The sequence below is a fragment of the Meriones unguiculatus genome, chromosome 18 (assembly GCF_030254825.1).
Source record: "Meriones unguiculatus strain TT.TT164.6M chromosome 18, Bangor_MerUng_6.1, whole genome shotgun sequence".
In the NCBI taxonomy this organism is placed as follows: Eukaryota; Metazoa; Chordata; class Mammalia; order Rodentia; family Muridae; genus Meriones; species Meriones unguiculatus.
The window spans coordinates 14557778-14576699 of NC_083365.1; the positions used below are offsets into that span (position 1 = coordinate 14557778).

The 18922-nt window shown below is 47.9% G+C and overlaps 1 protein-coding gene across 1 annotated transcript in view; it reads left to right on the forward strand.

The window, feature by feature from the left end:
- Window positions 1-18515, forward strand: part of Znf892 (zinc finger protein 892) — a 35194-nt gene extending 16679 nt beyond the window's left edge. The window contains exon 4 of the transcript XR_009587460.1: window positions 18335-18515. The gene's annotated coding sequence lies outside the window, so the exon portion shown is untranslated. The remainder of the gene's footprint in view (window positions 1-18334) is intronic.
- The last annotated feature ends 407 nt before the right edge of the window (window positions 18516-18922 follow it).

Here is an 18922-nt window from a genome sequence, read left to right on the forward strand (position 1 = left end):
AGTTTTACAAATGGGTGCCAAGAGCTGAACTCAGGTCCTCTGCAAGAGCAATACACACTCGTAGTGACTGCTGAGCCATCTGTCCAGTCCCAAGCTGGTCATTACTAATGTGACAAACTATGTTGATTTTGTTTTATGCTAAAGAACCCCAGCATTCCTGGGATTTACCCAAGGCCATGACTCCTCATCCAGAAGAGTTTGTATTCTTTGAATGTCTGTGTGTTCCCCTCCTAAATTGGGATTGATGTGTTTGTAGATTTGTTGATTAGCTTTAAGGGTTAGCATTATTTCTTTTTCTTAAATTTTTGTAAGTTTTTCTTAAACTTTTTTTTGTCATTTGAGTTCATTTTATTTTTTATTTTCCATTTCACCTCTGTTTGGTTTGTAATTGTGTCCTTTTCTTGTTGAGATTGCTTCTTTATAGTCTTTCTCTTGATTCTGTTCACAGAATCAAGTTTGTCAATTTTACTAGGCCTTTAAAATTAATTTTTTGGGTTTCTGGAAAATCAACATTACCAACATTTACTTAACATACAATAAAACTCATTCACTTGTTCAACAAAAGCTAATGCTTGTTTCACCCATCACTGTAACTGTGCTGTAGCCGGCTTCTCCGGCCCCTCCCTCCCTCCTCACCTTCCTCCCTTCCGTTCCTCCTTCATTTCTTCCTTTATTACCCACTGGGCTGTCTCATTTGTTCCCAGATTTCCTTTTCAAAGCTGAATAATATTCCTTTGGCTATATATGCTTCTTTGTCCTTACCCATTAATCATCAGACATTTAATTTGCTTTTATCTCTATTATCTGACTAATAGTACTGTGAATATGGAGATATGGATTCATCTGAGATCTTGTTTCCATTCTTTTAGGCATACGGGTTGCTGTGCTTTGGTAATAAAAAAGAAAGTGGATCTGACTCACAGTGTTAGTGATTAAAACCGGCCTGGGAAGTCCCATTGTGAGGGAGCACAGTTTGATGGGCGTATGTGTGGGAGGAAGTCAGTTCACTTCAGGGTAAGGAATAGAAGAGAGGAAGGAGAAGGGGCCAGGGTCCCTGTCACCCTTTCAAGAGCACACCTCACTGGCCAGAAGATCTCCCACTCTACAACATTTCTTCAAGGTTCCACCACCTCCAGATAGTGCCAGGGTCGAGGGAGCAGTCCTTTACCACTTTGGGCAGATACTTAGCAATGCCAGAAAGTGGGATTGCTGGGTCATCCGGTTCCATTTTTAATTTCTGTGCCATCTCTGTGGTGTTTTCTTATTTCCCTTACGTTTGACTGTGTCTCCATGTCTAACCATAACTTCTTAACTCAACCCAAGAAATCAAAATACTCTGTTGCAGAGCATTTCCTTATCCATAGTTTCCCCGAAATAGCATTTGCAGTTCCCCTGCCCTGTTTCCAATCAGTAATGACCCATACTCATGTATTAGCTTTGCCTCTTGTTGTCTCGTTCAGCCTGCTATAATTAAGAGTCTTAAGTGTACTTTCAAAATGCCTGTGTGTTGAAGACTGGGTCTTTAATGCAATGTTCAGAGGTCAGACTTTGGGGAAGTGATTGGCTCATGGGAACGCTGATGGGTTTGCAGTTAAATGGATTGAAAGGAGGGGTAGAGATTGGGGGGCAGGGCCTGACTGGAATGGGTCACTGTGGACAGTAATTTGAAAGGTCGACTAGTTTCTATGTCAAAAAGAGGTACACAGCTGTAACCCCAGCATTCCAAGTGGAAATGGAAACAGGAGTATCCGACAGAAGCCCACAAGCCAACTGACCTGCAGTAAGCCATGTAACAGCAAAAGTAAGAAAACCCCTGCATCAGCCAGTTGGAAGGAGAGACTGGGCTCCCAAAATTTGTCCTTTGATGTCCACATAAACACATACTTTAGAAAACATTTTTTTATAGTCACATAAAACTTTTTTTGAGATGTTATTTTTGCTTTAGGTGTATGGCTGTTTAATCTGCATGTATGTCTGGGCCCCATATGTGTACAGGGCCCATGGATGCCAGAAGAGGGTGTCATACCCTCTAGAACTTTAGTCACAGGCAGTCATTAGCTGCCACGAGGGTGCTAGGAATCAAACACCGGTTCTCTGGAAAGGCAGCCGGTGCTCTTCACTGTTGAGCCATCTCTCCACCCCTGCATTTTCATTTTTAAATTTTTACAAATAAATTTAATTACCTCATTACCCCTCTTCCCATTCCTTCCTCCTACTCTTCCCATGTCCCTCCCCTCCACCCCTTTCGTGCACCCCCCTTCAGCGGGGCTAGAGAGTTAGTCACGGTTAAGAGAACATGCTGCTTTTGCAGCGGGCACTAGTTTGGTACCCAGCAGTCACATGGGTTGTTCACAACCACCTTTAAGTCCAGATCTAGGAATGTGACGTCCTCTTCCGGCCTCTGTACTGAATTCATGTGCATATCCATACTCAGATATACATAGACACAGAAAAACATTAACAATAAAAACTTTTTAAAACGGGATATGTGAAGTGTTGGCAGGGGTTGATGGGAGAGAGCCTAGAGTCTCTCAGAAGCTAAGCATGCACTCTGTGCTAGAGCTACAGAAACTGAGTGTTTTGTCTGTTTAATAAATTTAATTTTTATTCCATTTTATTCTGTGGGAGCTTGGTAGACATAGGCTTGATGTTCTCAGATACAGCTGTATTTATCTATCAGGATGTGTTCCATGATGTTCCCAGTGGAACATGAAACCTCATGTAGTTCCACATCTTACTTACTTTATGCTTGTAGCCTGTCTTTGACACATGTGAGTCACTGATCTTGTTCCCAAGAGCCATTACTGAGTAGAAACAAGGGTTCCCTAAATGCAAGCACTGTGATGCTCCGGCAACCAATCATAATACCATGATGACTAAATGAGGAGGAGTGTACACCACATGGATACACTGGACACAGAGGTGGTTCCTGTTCCTCCTCCGGAGGATGGAGCAGAAGGGCACGGCAGTTCTGCACACCACTCGGACCATTGCACAACTGGAAGCATATGAGCTGACTATCTCTGGGATCTTCCATTGGATAGTTTCAGATGGTATTTGAAATTGCCGAAAGGGAGATCACAGATAGAGACCCACTGTGTCTGTACAGGGACAGTATCTCCCACCATTCAGTTACAAAAAAAATAAATAAAAATAAAAATAATGGAGGGCCAGTGGATAAAAGTACCTACCACCAAGTCTGACAACAGGAATCCAATCCCACATTGACGTGTGGGCGTATGTCCAAGAGAGATGAGCACACATTCACAAAAGGATTTCTGCAAGCGTGCCGCTAGCTCACCATTACAGCAGCCCAGGCTGGAAACGGTCCAAAGGTCCATCGGCAGCATAATTGAAAGCAAATTACAGTATGTTCATGCAATGGACCATTAGTCAACAATAAAAGAAGGAGCTCTTGATTCACAAATGAATTTCACAAACATCCTGCCGAGCGGAAGGAGCCAGAACCCAAAGCACAATGCTATCTGACTCCTTTCACGGGACCCTTGAAAGGAGGCCGGAGTGACGGATAATAACAGAAGGCGGAAAGGTCTTTGCTTCTTAGACAAGGACTCTCTGTGTCAGGCATAGCAAGCTTTCCAAGTTGCTTCCAAAAGAAAAGAAGAAGCCGCAGGGTAAGGGTGGTGAGCCCCTGCTATCGCCACACTCAGGATGCTGAGGCAGGATTGAGACGTGGAGGCAAACCTGTGCTAAAATGGGGCTCTGTTTCAAAAAAAAGAATATGGAAAATGCCAATGATCTAGTAAAGGCCCAAGATTGGTTTAACTTTGGGGTACCGGGGCTGCCTGCACGCTAATGGGCGCCGAGGGTGCTCCCCCAGCTGAGCTTTGGATTCCTGTGCTTAAGGATTTCCATGTCGTTCTCATAATTGCCACTAGGGGACAGTGTCAACCAGCCAGTCAGATTCCTGAGTCGTCTCCAAGGAGAGACTTGCCTCTGTGCAGCTAAGCAGGGCTGTTTTCACCATCAGTCACTTTTTGAGTAGATCACATTAGTCACCCCAACTGCCTATTTAACCCACCAGTCTCAGCTTATCTGTTTGTCTAGGACACATCTGTGGCTCCGATACAGGAACCCAAGGACTGAACAATAGCAGAATTCACAGATACTGCAGTGGCATGTGGGCAGCACAGACCCCTGGGGAAGGGCTTGGAAAACCAAGGGGTCATCCCATCTGCAGCCAAGTACAATGGCGCGTGTCTGTAACCTCAGTGCTTAGGACGTGAAGGCTGGAGAAGCATAGGTCAAGGCCAGACTGGCCTACAGAAATAGTCCAGTGCCAACCTGAGCAATAGAGTGAGCCCCTGACTCATTAAAAAAAAAGTTAGAAACAGTCTAGCTGTGTCTGGTGGAGTACTTGCCTGGAGTAGCCGTGTGTTCAAGTCAGTTTCCAAAGCCGTGATGGCAACCCCCCGCAAGACTGGTTCACCAGCCTTCCGTTGCGAATGAGGGAAGGGCTCATGAAGCCCTGGACCTCCCAGAGGAGCTGCAAACAGTCAATGGTTGCTAGGAGATGGGAAGACATATTCCTTCATGGTACAATCACTGATAAGATTACCCCTCCTCAAGAAAATGGCCCCCCCAGCCGTGCTCATGGACCAACACTAATTAAATGCAGTCAGGCACATCAAAGACAAAAAGTTAGAAGGTGCTTGCTGGGAGGAAGAGAGAGGGGTTAGTTAGGAGGGAGGGAGGAGAAGATGGGATGACAGGGAAGGACTGAGCAAAACAGTGTGTCTGTGAGGTGAGGAGAGGAAGAGAAAGAGGGAGGTTGATTATGAAAGGCAGTTGTGGTGGCTCACAGTAGGGTATCCTGACAAGATGGAGGCAGGAGGATCACAAGTTGGAGGACTGGTGAACCAGCTGGGCGGGTAAAGGTGCTTTTCTCCAAGCCTTGCTATGTGAGTTCCCAGCACCCACACAGTAGGAGAGAGCTGAAAAGCGCCTTTACTTTCATGTGTGTGATGCAGCATGCCCCATCAGATATATAAATAATATAATTATTTTTAAAAGGACTTGTGAAAGAGTAGGTAAATTGAAAACAAAGCCGTATGCCCCCCTGCTCAAAGGCACAGCACCTCTCAGCTGTGTTGAGGGGCCCTGGTCTCCGTGGGTAACTGCTGGCCTTTATTGAACACATGCCACGTCCCATGCTCAGCTGAGGCTGCTGAACACACTTCATAGCTTTAAGATATAGGGACTGCGACCTCTCAATTTTGAGACAGAGAAACAGCAGCCAGGGGCTCTCTGTGTCTCATATCACTGGCAGGACAGCTTCGCCACGACTGACGGGGACCACAGTCAGGGCAGGAAGATCTGAGGTGCTCCTGGCTTACTGCCTGGGGAAACAAAATGATATGGACCTGCTGTCTCCACGTTTTGTGTTCCTTAAAACCTCCTGAGAAGGTCCCCGGTTCAGCAGTCCTCTGTGTTAGTGCCACCCAGGTACATGCTGAGAGGCAAGCCAGACCTTCACAGCCAGCCAGAGCACGGCGAGACCCTTCAAAGTCTCACCAACGTGACTGCCTGAACACAGGCTGAAGAAGGGCAACACTAGACATTCCAAAGTGGATGGGGGAAAAGACCAAGAGGCCTCAATCCTGCTCAAAGAATTATAGGCAATTAAGAACGCTGAGAGTGGGAGTGATCCTCCCCAGGCAAGAGCACACCAATTGGTTATCCAATACCAAATGGTCAACCCTGAAAATGTGCATACAAGTAACATTATATGGACTGAGCAGGCTATAGGTGTGTGTGTGCTCATATACATACATACATACATACGTATATGCATGCAATAACAATTAATGAAAAAGAGGCCATGAATTTGAAAGATGGCAAGGAGGCTTTGGAAGGAGGAAAGGGAAGAGAGAAGTGGTGTTATTATATTATAATCTCAAAATGGAAAAAAAAATTAAACAAACCCTAAAAACGGAACGTGACTCTCTCGTGTGCAGTCTTGGCACAGCTTTGCACCTTGATCCTGTGAACAGATGTCGCAGCAGGCTGCTCATAGTTTGCTCTTAAGGGATGGGAGCTGCAGGCACCCCCTTGTTCCCTGGGGCTCTCAGCCCAGGGTGGCTACATCACGGGTAAAGGAAGGTGTGTGCTTGGAATGGCCGGCTGATTCTTGGCAAAAGGAACCTGGAATTATTTTTAGCTCTCTAATCCTCACTTGCCTCATTATGTGGGATGTCCTGTTCCCTGACAGACTAATTGTTTCTGAAAGATGCCCTTTCCCAGGAGACGGCTTCCAGTCACATTCTTGGCTTTTGGCTCTCCCCCCACCCACGCCCTGACTTTGTCCAGGGGCTCTTAAAGAAACTCCAAATTGTAGCTCTTTGGTTTTGCTTTGTAAACACGCACACTCACACACATCTTCTCTCTTGCATACACACACACAGACACCTTAACTGTACTCCACACGCAGCTCAAAGCAGGCTGTTCCTAGCTGACACCTGCAAGCTGCTGTTTCATACCCCCAAAATTTCTCTTTCTGGGCACGGTGGGGCCAGTAGCCAGCCCTTCTCCAGCCGTTTCCCACCATTTCAGCTCTGTAAATTTGTTTCCACGGACACACGTAGAGAACGAGTGGCTGGGAGGCAGAGTCAGCCTAGAGTGTGAAGCAGCCAAACTCTGAGCTCCCCTGCCTGTCAGATGGGAAGAATGAGCTCTTGGGATCTTGGGAGGGGCCCTGGGGAGGGGGAGGGTAGTCAAGTCGCTGAGGAAATGGGACCTCTCAGGAAACACTTGGAAGAATCTTCCTCTAGCTTGGTGGAAAGGTGGAGCCTGAGAGCCTGGGCCGGGAAATGTGCCCTTACAGTCTGGACCTTGAACATCCACCATAGAAAGGCCCATGTGTTTAAGGCTCAGTTCCCAGCCCATGGTGCTGCCGGTGGTAGAACCTTCGGGATATGAGGCCTAGAAACAGGAAGTGGAGCCTCAACTTGAGGGGTCACGTCCTCAAAGGAAATATTGTGATCCTGGCCCCTCTTCCCCTCTTTCTTCGCTTCCTGGCTCTCACGAGGTGAGCTGGTTCCTCTATCACTTCCACAACGATATGTGCTACCTCACTGCAGGCTAAAAGGCAACATGGTCAAGGGACCACAGACTGAAGCCTTCAAAAGGGTGAGCGAAACAACCCTTTTATCTTTACGAAGTTGGCTTATCTGTGTGACAGGAACAAAAGCTAACCATTGCACGTACCCTCCAAGAGGTCGTGCCCAGCCTGCTCTGAGCACTTCCAGAGGCTAACTCACTGCTCAGAGAAACACCCTCTGCGGTGGTGTAGCCACTGATAAGCTGCCCACGCTCCTGCGATGAGCCTCTCATCCATGCTCCTGTGAGCAACTCTAGTGAAACTCATTGCTTAACAAAAACCAAAACAAGATGTGAAAACAGAAGGGGACCTAGGGAAAGAGGAAAGAATCACTGCGTGTGTATGGAGAGAATATAACTGTATGTGTGAGAGAGAGAGAGAGACCGAGAGAGAGAGAGACCGAGAGAGAGAGAATATGATAAATAAAACATTATATGCATGTGTGAAAATTATCACAATGAAATCCATTATAACTTACAAGCTAATAAACCATTTTTAAAAGGATTCTCTGTTTTGTTTTTGCTTTTTTAATGAGAGACACCTTCAAGTGGAAGTATGGACTGGAACACAATTACCTCATGAGAAGGAGGGTGCGCCCAAGCAAATAGATATGCCAGAACCCTGCGGCTCCCGTCCAGATGATGCAGTTAGAGGTTTAGCTGCTGGAAAACTGTGGGAGGGCGTTCAGGTCAGGGGACAGCGTGTACTTGCAGAGGGGAAGAGGCTTGGGGGACTGGGGTATAGTCGGGACACGGACAGTCTCAGTGTAGCTACTACCGGTGGACTGGGAGGTTGGCCAGTCTGTGAAGAAACCTAGAAGGCCTCCCACCGAGAGCCCAGGAGTCTGGGAGAGGCTTCAACGCCGGGCCCTATCCGGCCAGGTGTATGTTTCTCCGGGGTCAGGGCCTGCGGCTGATGCTAGCCTATGGAGAGGAGGCACAGGTGTCTCTCCTGTTGTTTGCAGAATTAGATTAACAGAAGGTAAGCTAGTAGCAAGAGAGCATGCAAATATAAGGTTTTTGTTTTGTTTTGTTTTGTTTTGTTTTGTTTCATGACACATGAGCCTTTAAAAGGAAATAAAGAACCAACAAAACTGATGTACGGGACTGGAGAGATTACTCAGCAGTTAGGAGTACTTGCTGTTCCTGGAGGGGACCTGGGGTCAGTTCCCAACCCCCCCATGGCGGTGGTGGCACACAACTGCTTGTAACTCCAGGTCCAGAGGATCTGACGCCCTCTGCTGGCTTCTGAGGGCACCTGCATGCACTTGGTGAACACACATACACTCAGAAACATACATTTTTTTCTTTTTGGTTTTTTGAGACAGGTTTTCTCTATATATCCTTGGCTTCCTGGACTCACTTTGTAGTGAGTGTTGGGATTATGGGCATGCTCCACCTCATCCAGCTCTTTTTGTTTGGTTGGTTTTTTTTGTTGTTGTTGTTGTTTTTGGAGACAGAGTTTCTCTGTGTAACCCTGACTGTTTTGGAACTAGCTCTGAAGGCCAGACTGGCCTCGAACTCACAGAGATCCTCCTGCCTCTGCCTCCTGAGTGCTGGGATTAAAGGTGTGCGCCGACACTGCCCGGCCATGGATATTCTTTTAAAGGGCATGTTTTATATGATAGAACACTGAGCAAAGGGAGGCAGTTGTGGAAAAGAGTCTAAGTGGGCAGAGTGTGGCGAAAGGAAGGTGCAGATAACTGAACAGAGTAATCTGTAGGAATCCTCTGGCTGTGAGTCCTCCTTGAACTGTTCCTTTCCTCCTGGTGTGAAGAAAGCACCCTCCTCTCCTGCAGGGATTTTAAATCTGCCATCTTGAGGAACAGAGAGATAGCGTGCCCTACTCGTATCTGCTGTTCTTCAAGCTGTCTTTGAGGGTATCCCTGTGTCAAAGTGGCATGGTGTGTGGATGGCATCACCCTTAAGGGTGATTAAGGGTGTTTGATATACGTAGGTAATTCTGCTGTGACCCAGGGATCCAACTGACAGAAGCACTGATAGTTGATAATAACATGCAGCTTTAGGGACCTCACTAAAGGGAGCTGTGGCCTTGCAAAAGTATTTTTTTTTTATTCATTTAAAATAACTGTTGTCTCTGAAGCTTACTGCCTCTGCCTGCTAACCTACGCTTAGTCCTGGAAGCTTCTAGCTTCCATACAATCTAACCTAGGCCTAGAATGTTCTCTGCCTCTGAGACTTACTGCTGAGTAAGCTCACCCTTTCTAGCTTTCTGAACTCTGGCTGGCTGGTTCAACTTCGCTATTCTGGTTCAAACTCCTCTCTAAGCTGAGTGATTCAAACTGGTTTCTCTCACTTCTGCCTGAATTGCTCTACTTGGCCTCAAACTAACTCTCGCAATCTGTTCTAATCTTCTGGCTCCTTCTCATTCTGTGGCTCATTCTGTCTTCACCTGTATCTAGCTTGTTCTCTCTTCAGCCTGTCTCTGTAAAACTCTACCGGTAAAAAGCTGCTCTCTGGTTTCAACTGCCTCTGCTAACCTGCACTGAACTCATGAAGAACTCCAACCTGGCTGCTTTCTTCTACCAACTAACTTTACCTTCATTGTTTGGGATTAAAGGTGTGGTCTATGGACGAGTCTTTATTCCAGCCAGAGTAGCCATGTTGCCGGATTAGAATCCCTCTACATAGCCCCTTAATATTGTCTGGATGAGGTTTGTATCAAAACTCCATATACGGAAGATTGGTTCTTAGTGTGACCTAATTAAGAGGTATCAAGATTTTCAAGGGGTGGGGCCCAGCGGGCGGTCATTACCCCAGGATTCCCACTCTGGTTTCCTATGTTACCCACTCTGTGATCATGCTCACAAGCCTCTCTCTCCCATGACTCTAGCAGACATTATGCCAAACAGCCAAAGTGTCCTCACCAGAGTCAGTGCTGTGCTGGTTAGAGTTTTAGCCTCCAAAACCGGGAAGTAAACAACTCTTGTTTTGTTAAGAACACAGCTTCGGGTGCTTTGTGACAGTAAGGGAACAATCTGGATTTCACTCTTGCTTTGCTATGTTTTATTCAGAGTGCACCCTTAACCAGTAGATTCTCCTCCAGTGCTGGTCCCACACTCTCAGCTCGGCCATGAAAGAGGCCGTAAATGCTCACCTCCAGCACATGGGAGAGGACAGCGAGATGGGGCTTGGGGTTTGACGACAGTGGTCACGGAGTGTTTGGAAGATAGATTTACTATTATTATTTTAAAAATTTTAACTGTTACTGTTGTTAATGATGCTGCTGCTGGTGTGTGTGAGTGGGTGTGCATGTGGCTCAAAGGACAACTTTTGGGAGGTTGTTCTCTCCCTCTGTCCTGTTGAGGCAGAGCCCGTGTTACTTCTGCCATGTTGCTTCCTCTGTGCCAGGGACCTGTCTCCACTCCAGTCTTGCCGTAGGAGTGCCGGGATTGCAGATGTGTGTCAACACATCTGGATTTATGCGTGTACTCCATCTATGTAATTCAGGTTTCCCAGGCTTGTGTGGCCAGTGCTTTTACTTCACTGAGCCACCTTGCTAGCCCAGACCTTTTTGTTTTTAAGTAATTAACCAGTTTTTTTGTTTTGTTTTGTTTTGTTTTTTTAATGTATGTATGGTGCCGGGCATAGAACCCACAATCTTCTACCAGTGGGTCACTTAGTGTTTCTGAGACAATATCTGAGTTACGGTTACTGTTGCTGTGATGGAACACCATGATCAAAGGGCAACTTTAGGAAGGAAAGGCTTTGTTTGCCTCACATACCCAGAGTCACAGCCCATTGAGGGAAGCCAAGGCAGGGACTCGGGCTAAGCAGGAGGGGATGCAGAGGCTATGGAGGGGCACCGCTTACTGGCTTGCTCCTCACAGCTTGCTCAGCCTGCTTTTTGTTGTTGTAAATAAAATTGAGTGTTTGGCTAAATATTATTTATTATTATCCCTATAATTATTGTGGCAGTATTATTTGACCCTTTATCACAAATCATAAGATGCAGACACCTGTTAGATTTTATAATTGCCTTATTTACCTTGAGCTGGGCAGATATTTTACCTATGCTGTCTCAATAACCTCACCATCCATCTTCCAGCCCCCATCCAATGCCATCCGCCTTAACCATCTTTATCTGGGTGACTTTTCATCCATAATCTTTTGAACTCTTGCTTTTATTCTTCATCTGGGCCTCTCCATGCCATTATTCGAGTCCTTCCTCCCGGCTCACATGGTTTCTTCTCCACACTAACCCATGGTGGGGTCCTCCTTCCTCCTCTCTTCCTACCCATCTGTCTCCCATGACTCTCCTGTCCTCAAAAGCCTGGGAACCTTAGCCATGCCTACCCCTCTCTGTCCTGTCCAAGTACAGGCCGTTTAATCAACCAATCAGGTATGTCTTAGGTAGGTTATATCTGGGGAGTAACCAGATCTTGAGGACCAGCACCAGAACAACCCCCAAAAGCTTTCTTCCAGCACCTAGGATCTGGTCAGCTCAGGAGTGGCACCGCCCACAACGGGCTGGGCCCTCCTGCATCACTTACTGATTAAGAAAACACTCCAGCCTGCAGCCTGCCGCCCCATCTTGGGAAGCATTTTGTCAAATAAGGTTCCCTCCTCTCAGCTGACTCTGGCTGTGTCAAATAGACATAGAACTAGCCAGCACAGACAGGGTCTCACTGTGTAGCTCAGGATGAACTCCTAACACTCCTGGCTCAGCCTCCCTCGGTGCTGGGATCACAGACCTGCACCGCTGGACCTGGCTAGGGCAGAACTTTACTGTGAGGACATGGGGTAGCCCTGTAGCATTTTGAGTGGGGAATGTCGTTGTCCTAAGGTGGCAAACTGTCCTTCACAGTGATGTAGGCGGCACATGAGCATTTGGATCCCAGAACAGACAGGTGATTGCCCAGTGGGCAGTGCAGAACCTGGAGATGTAGCAGGTGCTGCCTAGCCTGGAGAATTTCTTTTGCTAGAAAGAGTCTTAGAAGGGACCCCAGGGACCTCCCTTGCTCACTCAAAGTGAAGACCACCAGGAACAGGGTGCCCGGGAAGTCTGACACCCACCCAACCACCCACCCAACCACCCACCCAGGAGGAACCATATTAGACCCCGACTTGGTAGAATCTGGATCCTTGAACCGAGTCTAGAAGCTTCTGCCTCCAGAATTCCTGCCCAGATACTGCTGCCCTGACTTCCCAGCAGGCCCCAGGGCCCAGGCCTTCTTCCTGCTGCTTGGCCTCTGTGTTGCCCATTGCCTGCAAAGACACTCCAGGCTGCCTGCTGCCTGCTGAGGCTTGCCTGTGCTGGAGCTCTCTGGTACCTGTACTCACCTGCTTATCTAGTTCCTGCTCTGCAGGCAGCTGCTTCCTCGTTTTGCCAAATATCTGTCCACTCCTGCATTTGCCACCTCATTGCTTCACACTGATTTGGAAGTAATTTGGGCGTGTGGACACTGTACTCCAAGCTCACCCCCTGACTGAGCCCAACTCATAGCTCTTCCTTTCCTGGCTCTGCCTGCTGACACCTCCACATCAAGGGTCCCATCCCCATTTGGGCCCACACCTTCCTCACCAAAGTGCATTCCTGGACATCCAGATGCCATCTCTCCTGCCAGCTTGCAGCCAGTCATGCCACCGTTCCCCTCAGTGTGCACCATCTACCCAGGTGGCCTTCTACCCAAAGTCCTTGAAGCCAGTCTCTTGGCTTCTTGTCTTGTGCCTGTGGGGCCAGGAGGACCTGGCTGTGAGAACAAAGAACCTGTCCCCGTTTCTGTCAGCCCTGCCTCATCTTGGAGAACTATGCTTCCTGGGCAGAACTCACCCTCCCTGAACACAGGCAACTGGCCTTTCTTCTCAGCTGGTGAAATCAGTGGTGGGTCTGTAAAGCCAGAGGCCAAACCCCAAAGGTTAGCAAGGTCGTACTTCTGTTTTGCTCTTGGGAAGCTGAGGGTCTTGTGGTTAATGAGGTAGGCGGTGAATAAGCCTGCTTTGGGAGGCCGAGGCCGGCTTAGACATAGAGTAGTTAGTTCTGAGTGCACCACACCTAGCTCCCAGAGTGACAAGCAAAGGGCCAGGCATGTGGAGGTGTCACCTCTAGTCCCAAACAAAACTCCCTTGCGTTTTCACCAGTTTGCGTTTTCAGTTACCAGGATCTAAAGAGGAAGACTTACACACTGCTACCGTTCGGCCGCCTTCCCTCCAGAGTGCGGGCATAAAAGCCGTGTGGCTGCTGGGATGGTATCGAGAGGCGGGGCTTCAGGCTCAGTTTGTACTGTTTGCTTGGCGTTCCGGAAGCCCCAGATTTGATCCCGAGCACATCAAAAACTGGACAAGGTGGCACATGCCTCGAATTCCAGCACTCGAGGGGTGGAGGCCAGAGCTGCAGAAATCCAGTGTCATCCTCTGCAACATAGTAAATTGGAAGTCTGCCTGGAATATATGAGATCCTGTCTCAAGGGGGGTGGGGTGGGGAGGGAGGGATGAGGGACTGGAGAGATGGCTCAGTGGTTAAGAGCACTGGCTGTTCTTCCAGAGGACCTAGATTCAATTTCTATCACCCACATGGCAGCTCACAGCTGTCTCTAACTCCAGTCCCAAGAGATCCAGGCCATCTTCTGGCCTCCACAGGCATCAGGCAAGCATGTGCCCACACACATAAAAAATAAATAAATAAATAAATATCTTAACAATTAAATTCAAAATAAAAAAGTGGAGCCTTTGGGGAGAGATGAAGGACCTCCATCAGGAATGGACGAAACCCTTATTACAAGGGTCTTTAAGTGTAACAGGGTTTAACCAAATAATAATAAAAAAATCAAGGGATCCAGCGGGCCTCAGGGCCTCTCCTGAAGAGAGTCACACAAAGACAATGTTCACATGCCACACAGCACACAGGCACCCGAGGGTGACCTGTGGATGAGAAGTTGGAAGTGACATGGATTGGACAGAAGACCCCCTCTCCTCCCTGAGCTACAGCTGTTATACGGTGTTTGCAGAGCACCTGGGATTCTGGGCAGCCTTAAGAGCATGTTCTAACACAGAGACAAAAGCCCAGGGTTTGGGGGCAACTTCTCAGAAGGCTGTTCAGAGGAAACACCCTCAACCAGGAGGGAGCTCAGCCCCTCCAAGTCTGGACCATGAACATGATGGCTGCAGAGCGCCTGGCTAGTTTTCTCCATGCAGCAACCACAAGTTAGAAACAGAAGTGTATTCCTCACAGTTCTCTAGGCCGAGAACTCCAAGGTCAAGATGCCACCAGAGAAGACCACCCAGGCCAGCTAGGAGTGGAAGAAGGCAGTCCCCGGTGCTCCTGGGCCCACCCACAGCTCGGCTTCCCTACTGCTCCACTGCCCCACCCCCTCTGAGAACAGCCCTCTCCCAGCCCACACCCTGCTCGCTCTCTCCTCTCTTCTACACCTGTAGTACTGGGCCTGAAACCTGCTGCTCTGATGACTTATCCTTAAGGTTGAGGCTGCCTGCCTGAGGTAGATAGGAAGGGCGGGGTACACATGGCCGAAGCAAGAACGGAGTCTTGATGGCCCTTCCACACCCTTTACAGAAACCTCGGAAGGGTGGGAAGTAGGGTTGCCTTGTTCCCTCAAGTAAGGGCTTCTCCTGAGATGAGGGCCCGTGGTGCCCCGGCTCTTCGTCCTCCTCTCCTACCAAAACCCTGAATCCTGACCCTTGAGAGTCTCATTTGGGGACCTTGAGTGTGACCCTGACATCTCACAGCTTGGTGGACATCCCAGCCCTTCCATGGCTGCCAGGCCGTCTCTCTGATCTTGTCCCATCCCTGCTCTCTGACTGAGCAACCAGGGGCACAGGCCCTTCATGGCCCCCAACTCCAAAGGACCTGCCCTTCAACTAAGGATGAGGGTGACTTTCATATAACCAGGAAACACAGAAAACCCCACAGGAATGAGCACTTTGCCACCGTCTATGGTCTCAACAGCGTAACATTTTTGTTTTGTTTTTTGCAATAGAGTTTTATGTATCCCAGGCTGGCCCCCAACTCACCATGTAGCTCAGGATGACCTTGAACTCTTAATTTTTCTGCCTCTATGTTGGAATCCCTAGTTGTACCTCCAGGCCCGACTGTAACAGCTGGCATTTCTTTGGGAAAAGGCCTTTGGCCCAAAAGTCTCCCCCAATTTTATGTCCCTCATGTTTTGGGGCACAGACAGCTGCAGAATTCATACACTGTAGTGCCACTTGGAAGGAAAATATGCTCACACTGTTTTTTGTTTTTTTGAGATGCTTGTGTTTCAGTGAACAGTAATTCTGCATCAGATAAGTACATCTGTCCCCAAAAGATCCTCATTTTTGAGTGTGGGGGGAGGGTGTTCACGCACACTCATGTTTCTGGGGTGCCCCCTGTGCTCACTGTCATGGTCTGGTGGCAGGGGTGGGAGTGGGCCCAACACGCTCAGACTCATCTCAGCCTGCAGGGGGCACTAGCTGCATGGGAAGGAAAGGGCTTCTGGGAGTAATGTCTATGACTGTCCTTCTGCCTGTCCTCATCGTCTATGGCTGTGACTCAGGCTTGGTGGCCAGGTATATAAAGGGGCAGGGGGTGGACATGGGTGCTGGACGGGTGGTAGGCCTTTTGACTGCATCCAGTGTGGAAGACCAGAAGCCAGGGTGGTCTCTCCCCTCCCCTCCTCCTCCCCTCCCCCTCCTTACTGTCCATATTCTGACCCTCAGGTGGCCCCTGTCCTCAGCCCAGGCAGCCTCTCCTGGCTTAGCGCCCTTCGTCCCTACCTGGAGGCCAGCCTGTACCCTGCCATATCTGGTCATGCTTATCTGTGGAGGGCACTCAAGCTCCAGGGCTGAGCTGCCCTGGACAGCAGCCCCGGCTCTGTGGCCTGACCTGTGACATCTCAGCTGACCAGAATTACAGAGCTGTCTTAGGTGTCTCGCCTCATTATCGACTCTGGATTGTGGTCAGGCAATCCATTATAGACTCTGTGTCCACAACAGTACAATCTAGGAATCTGTGGTTTGGTCATCTGTTTCCCAGGCCTCTAAGCGCTACTGTGTGTTTGAACCCATCCTTCCAGTCGGTCAAGATTCTTTGAGACTTTTCTGCTGTCACCTGGCCCTGAGCTGTTGTACCACCCAACTCCCACCCCACCCCAACCCGACCCCATCCCCTTGCGCGTGCACACTTGCTGCTTTTATGTAATTAGTCATTTTTGAAATAATGTCTAGGTGTTGAGTGGAATCAGGCTCTGAGGCTGGGCAGATAGCACCACCAGGACTTCCTTGAGAGATCTGGGGTGGGGCTGTATCTCAGGTTTATTTTCTCCTCTCTCTCTCTTCATCCCAGTTGGCTGCACCCAACCTCTCCCTAGCTGGGTGGATTTGTCTATAAGATAAACTCTTTCTGCCAGCCCCCTCTAGAAGAAGAACCTCTACCCCCTACATCCTGTGTCTTCCCCAAACACACCAAGGGAAGAGCGCGTGACCCTTCCAAGCTATATCACATCTGTTAGTGTTAAACATGGTCAGAGGACACTTCGAGTTCACAGCGCTCCTGAGAGTGTGAGAGATGCTGCTGTCGTGATGTTGTGTGACAAAACTTTTACTGGGACATACAGCACACGTGTCTACTCGTCCCAGATAGAGGAGCCACAACAGAGCAAGTATGGATTCTACAAAAAGTCCAGCTTGGTGAGCCAATGAGTTTTATTAAGGTTACTTACAGGAATATAGGTGAGGAGTTACTTACAAGGGCAGAAATGACTCAAAGACAGCTGTATCATCCCTGCATAGCCGACAGCTCACAAACCTGGAGCAAACTGCACAGCCTGCAGGCAGCTCAATAGGCTGGAGTGTGTTCTTTCGAAGTGACTCAGTTGATCGACACCTCTTGCAGGCAGCGTGGCTGATTTCTGTTTCTTCCTGGCAGCTGGTCTGGACTCAGAGTCTGCTTTGCAGCTGGACCTGTCTGAAAGTCTTCTCTACAGCTCAGCTTCACTCATCTGAGAGAGACTCAGCCTTTGTTGCTTACTGTGGCAGGGAGTGGCCAAGGGAATTTGTTCAGTTTCGGGGACTTCCTGAAGCTATCTTCAGTTGTTTGTTTGCCTTTCTGTTTAAGGAGCTTCCCTTCAGGGTGGGACATTCCAGTCTTGGAGGAAACTTTTACACAACACATCAGCCCAGATTACAAAAGATGTTGCTATGGTTCCTGTAATCTTGGCTGTTCTCAAGAGTTCATATACTGAAAGCTTGGTCCCCAGTGGGGTGATGATGGGTTAGCAGAACCCTTAAGAGGTGGGGTCCACAAGGAAGTGACTCAATCCTCGGGACCACTAAATAGACCATCACCCTTGCCTTAGCATCACTGTGACCACTAAATAGAAACAACTTTCTTAAAGGAGAAAATGGAGATTAAAAGATTTTTATATACTGGTCCACTTCCAGGATGTTTTACAAAGAAGAATTATATTACGTTAGTATTGTTTTCAACAAAATCTCAGTCGTTAGACTTTACCAATGAAGACTTGGGAGCCCGATGCTGGGGTGAGATCCTGCCAACTCAGAGAGGCAGAGAAAGCACCCAGCTGACCTTCCTCTTCAACAGACGTCAAAGAAGGGGGGGAAGCTCTCCTTCACTGTCTCAAAACCCCTCAAACTCAATGTCCTTCCCTTCTAGTTCTTGCGTCTCTCTCTGTCCATTCTCCTGACTTCTTACTTTCTATGTTTTTTTTTCACTGTGTTCACTCCTTGTCAACTGATTGCTTGCTCTGCTTATTGACCTAGAGTTAATTTTATTTAATCCTGTTTACAATACTCAAGCAGAAAGCTCTTGGATTAAAGAGATAGGGCTAAGCTACACCACAACTAGAAAGAGGTTTTTTCAGTAAACAACATAATCTCAGGGTTCTCAGTGTGATGAAATATCCTGCAATACATATAACTTTATACTATTACATATATCATATAATTATATACTATAATATGTAATGTTATAAAGTAATACTATAATGTGTAATATTATATAATTATATGTAACATTATAGAATGATATAATATAGTTCAGAATTATATGTCAAAGTATATTTATTCAAATTCTAATTTTACAAACATAAAGAAAGAAATACAGATTTTATAAATATCTAACACACAGGTAACTCCAATTACCACACATACCTTCTGTGTTCTTTAAATACTTTATAAAAACTGGGTGAGAATCCTTGCCTGGCTGTGGAAGTGTCTCAGTCATCACCCCTCCTCATAGATGACAAGGCTACAGCAGGAGCTGGGGAGACAAGTCTCCATCACGTTCCCTGAGGAGGAGCCTGAGCCACAAAGACCCACCGCTGCCCACAGTCGCTTTCTCCAGTGATCCGTTCATTGTTCCCCTTCACTTCAAAAAATGCTTTGGATAATCAGATGGCTGAAGGCTGTCCGGATGAGAGAGGCAGGTAATGTGTCTGTTCTGTGTATTCGGTCACCAGACTTTGGAAGCCTGATCTGTTACCTCTGCCAGAGACGCACCCAGACACCCAAACCCAGTGAAAACGCCAGTGTAACCCAGGCTGCCCCTTTGCCTTCCCTTTCTGGTCTAAGCTGCTCTGTGGCTGCAGTATGTCAATCACTGTCTCTTCCAACCCTTCTGGAAAGAGCTCTTTTTAGAAGTGTGATTTCTAAGGTCATCCTCGTATTCAGTTTGAGCCTGGAGCCTGGCACTCTGCCTCCTCCTCTCTGCTTGGGTTACGTCTACCCCAAAAAGTGTCTTCAAATCCCATGTGAGAGTCTGTGGCTGCCTTTACCCTCTTGGTCAACTCTTCATCTACAGTATGTGTGTGTGTTCTCTTCATTGCTC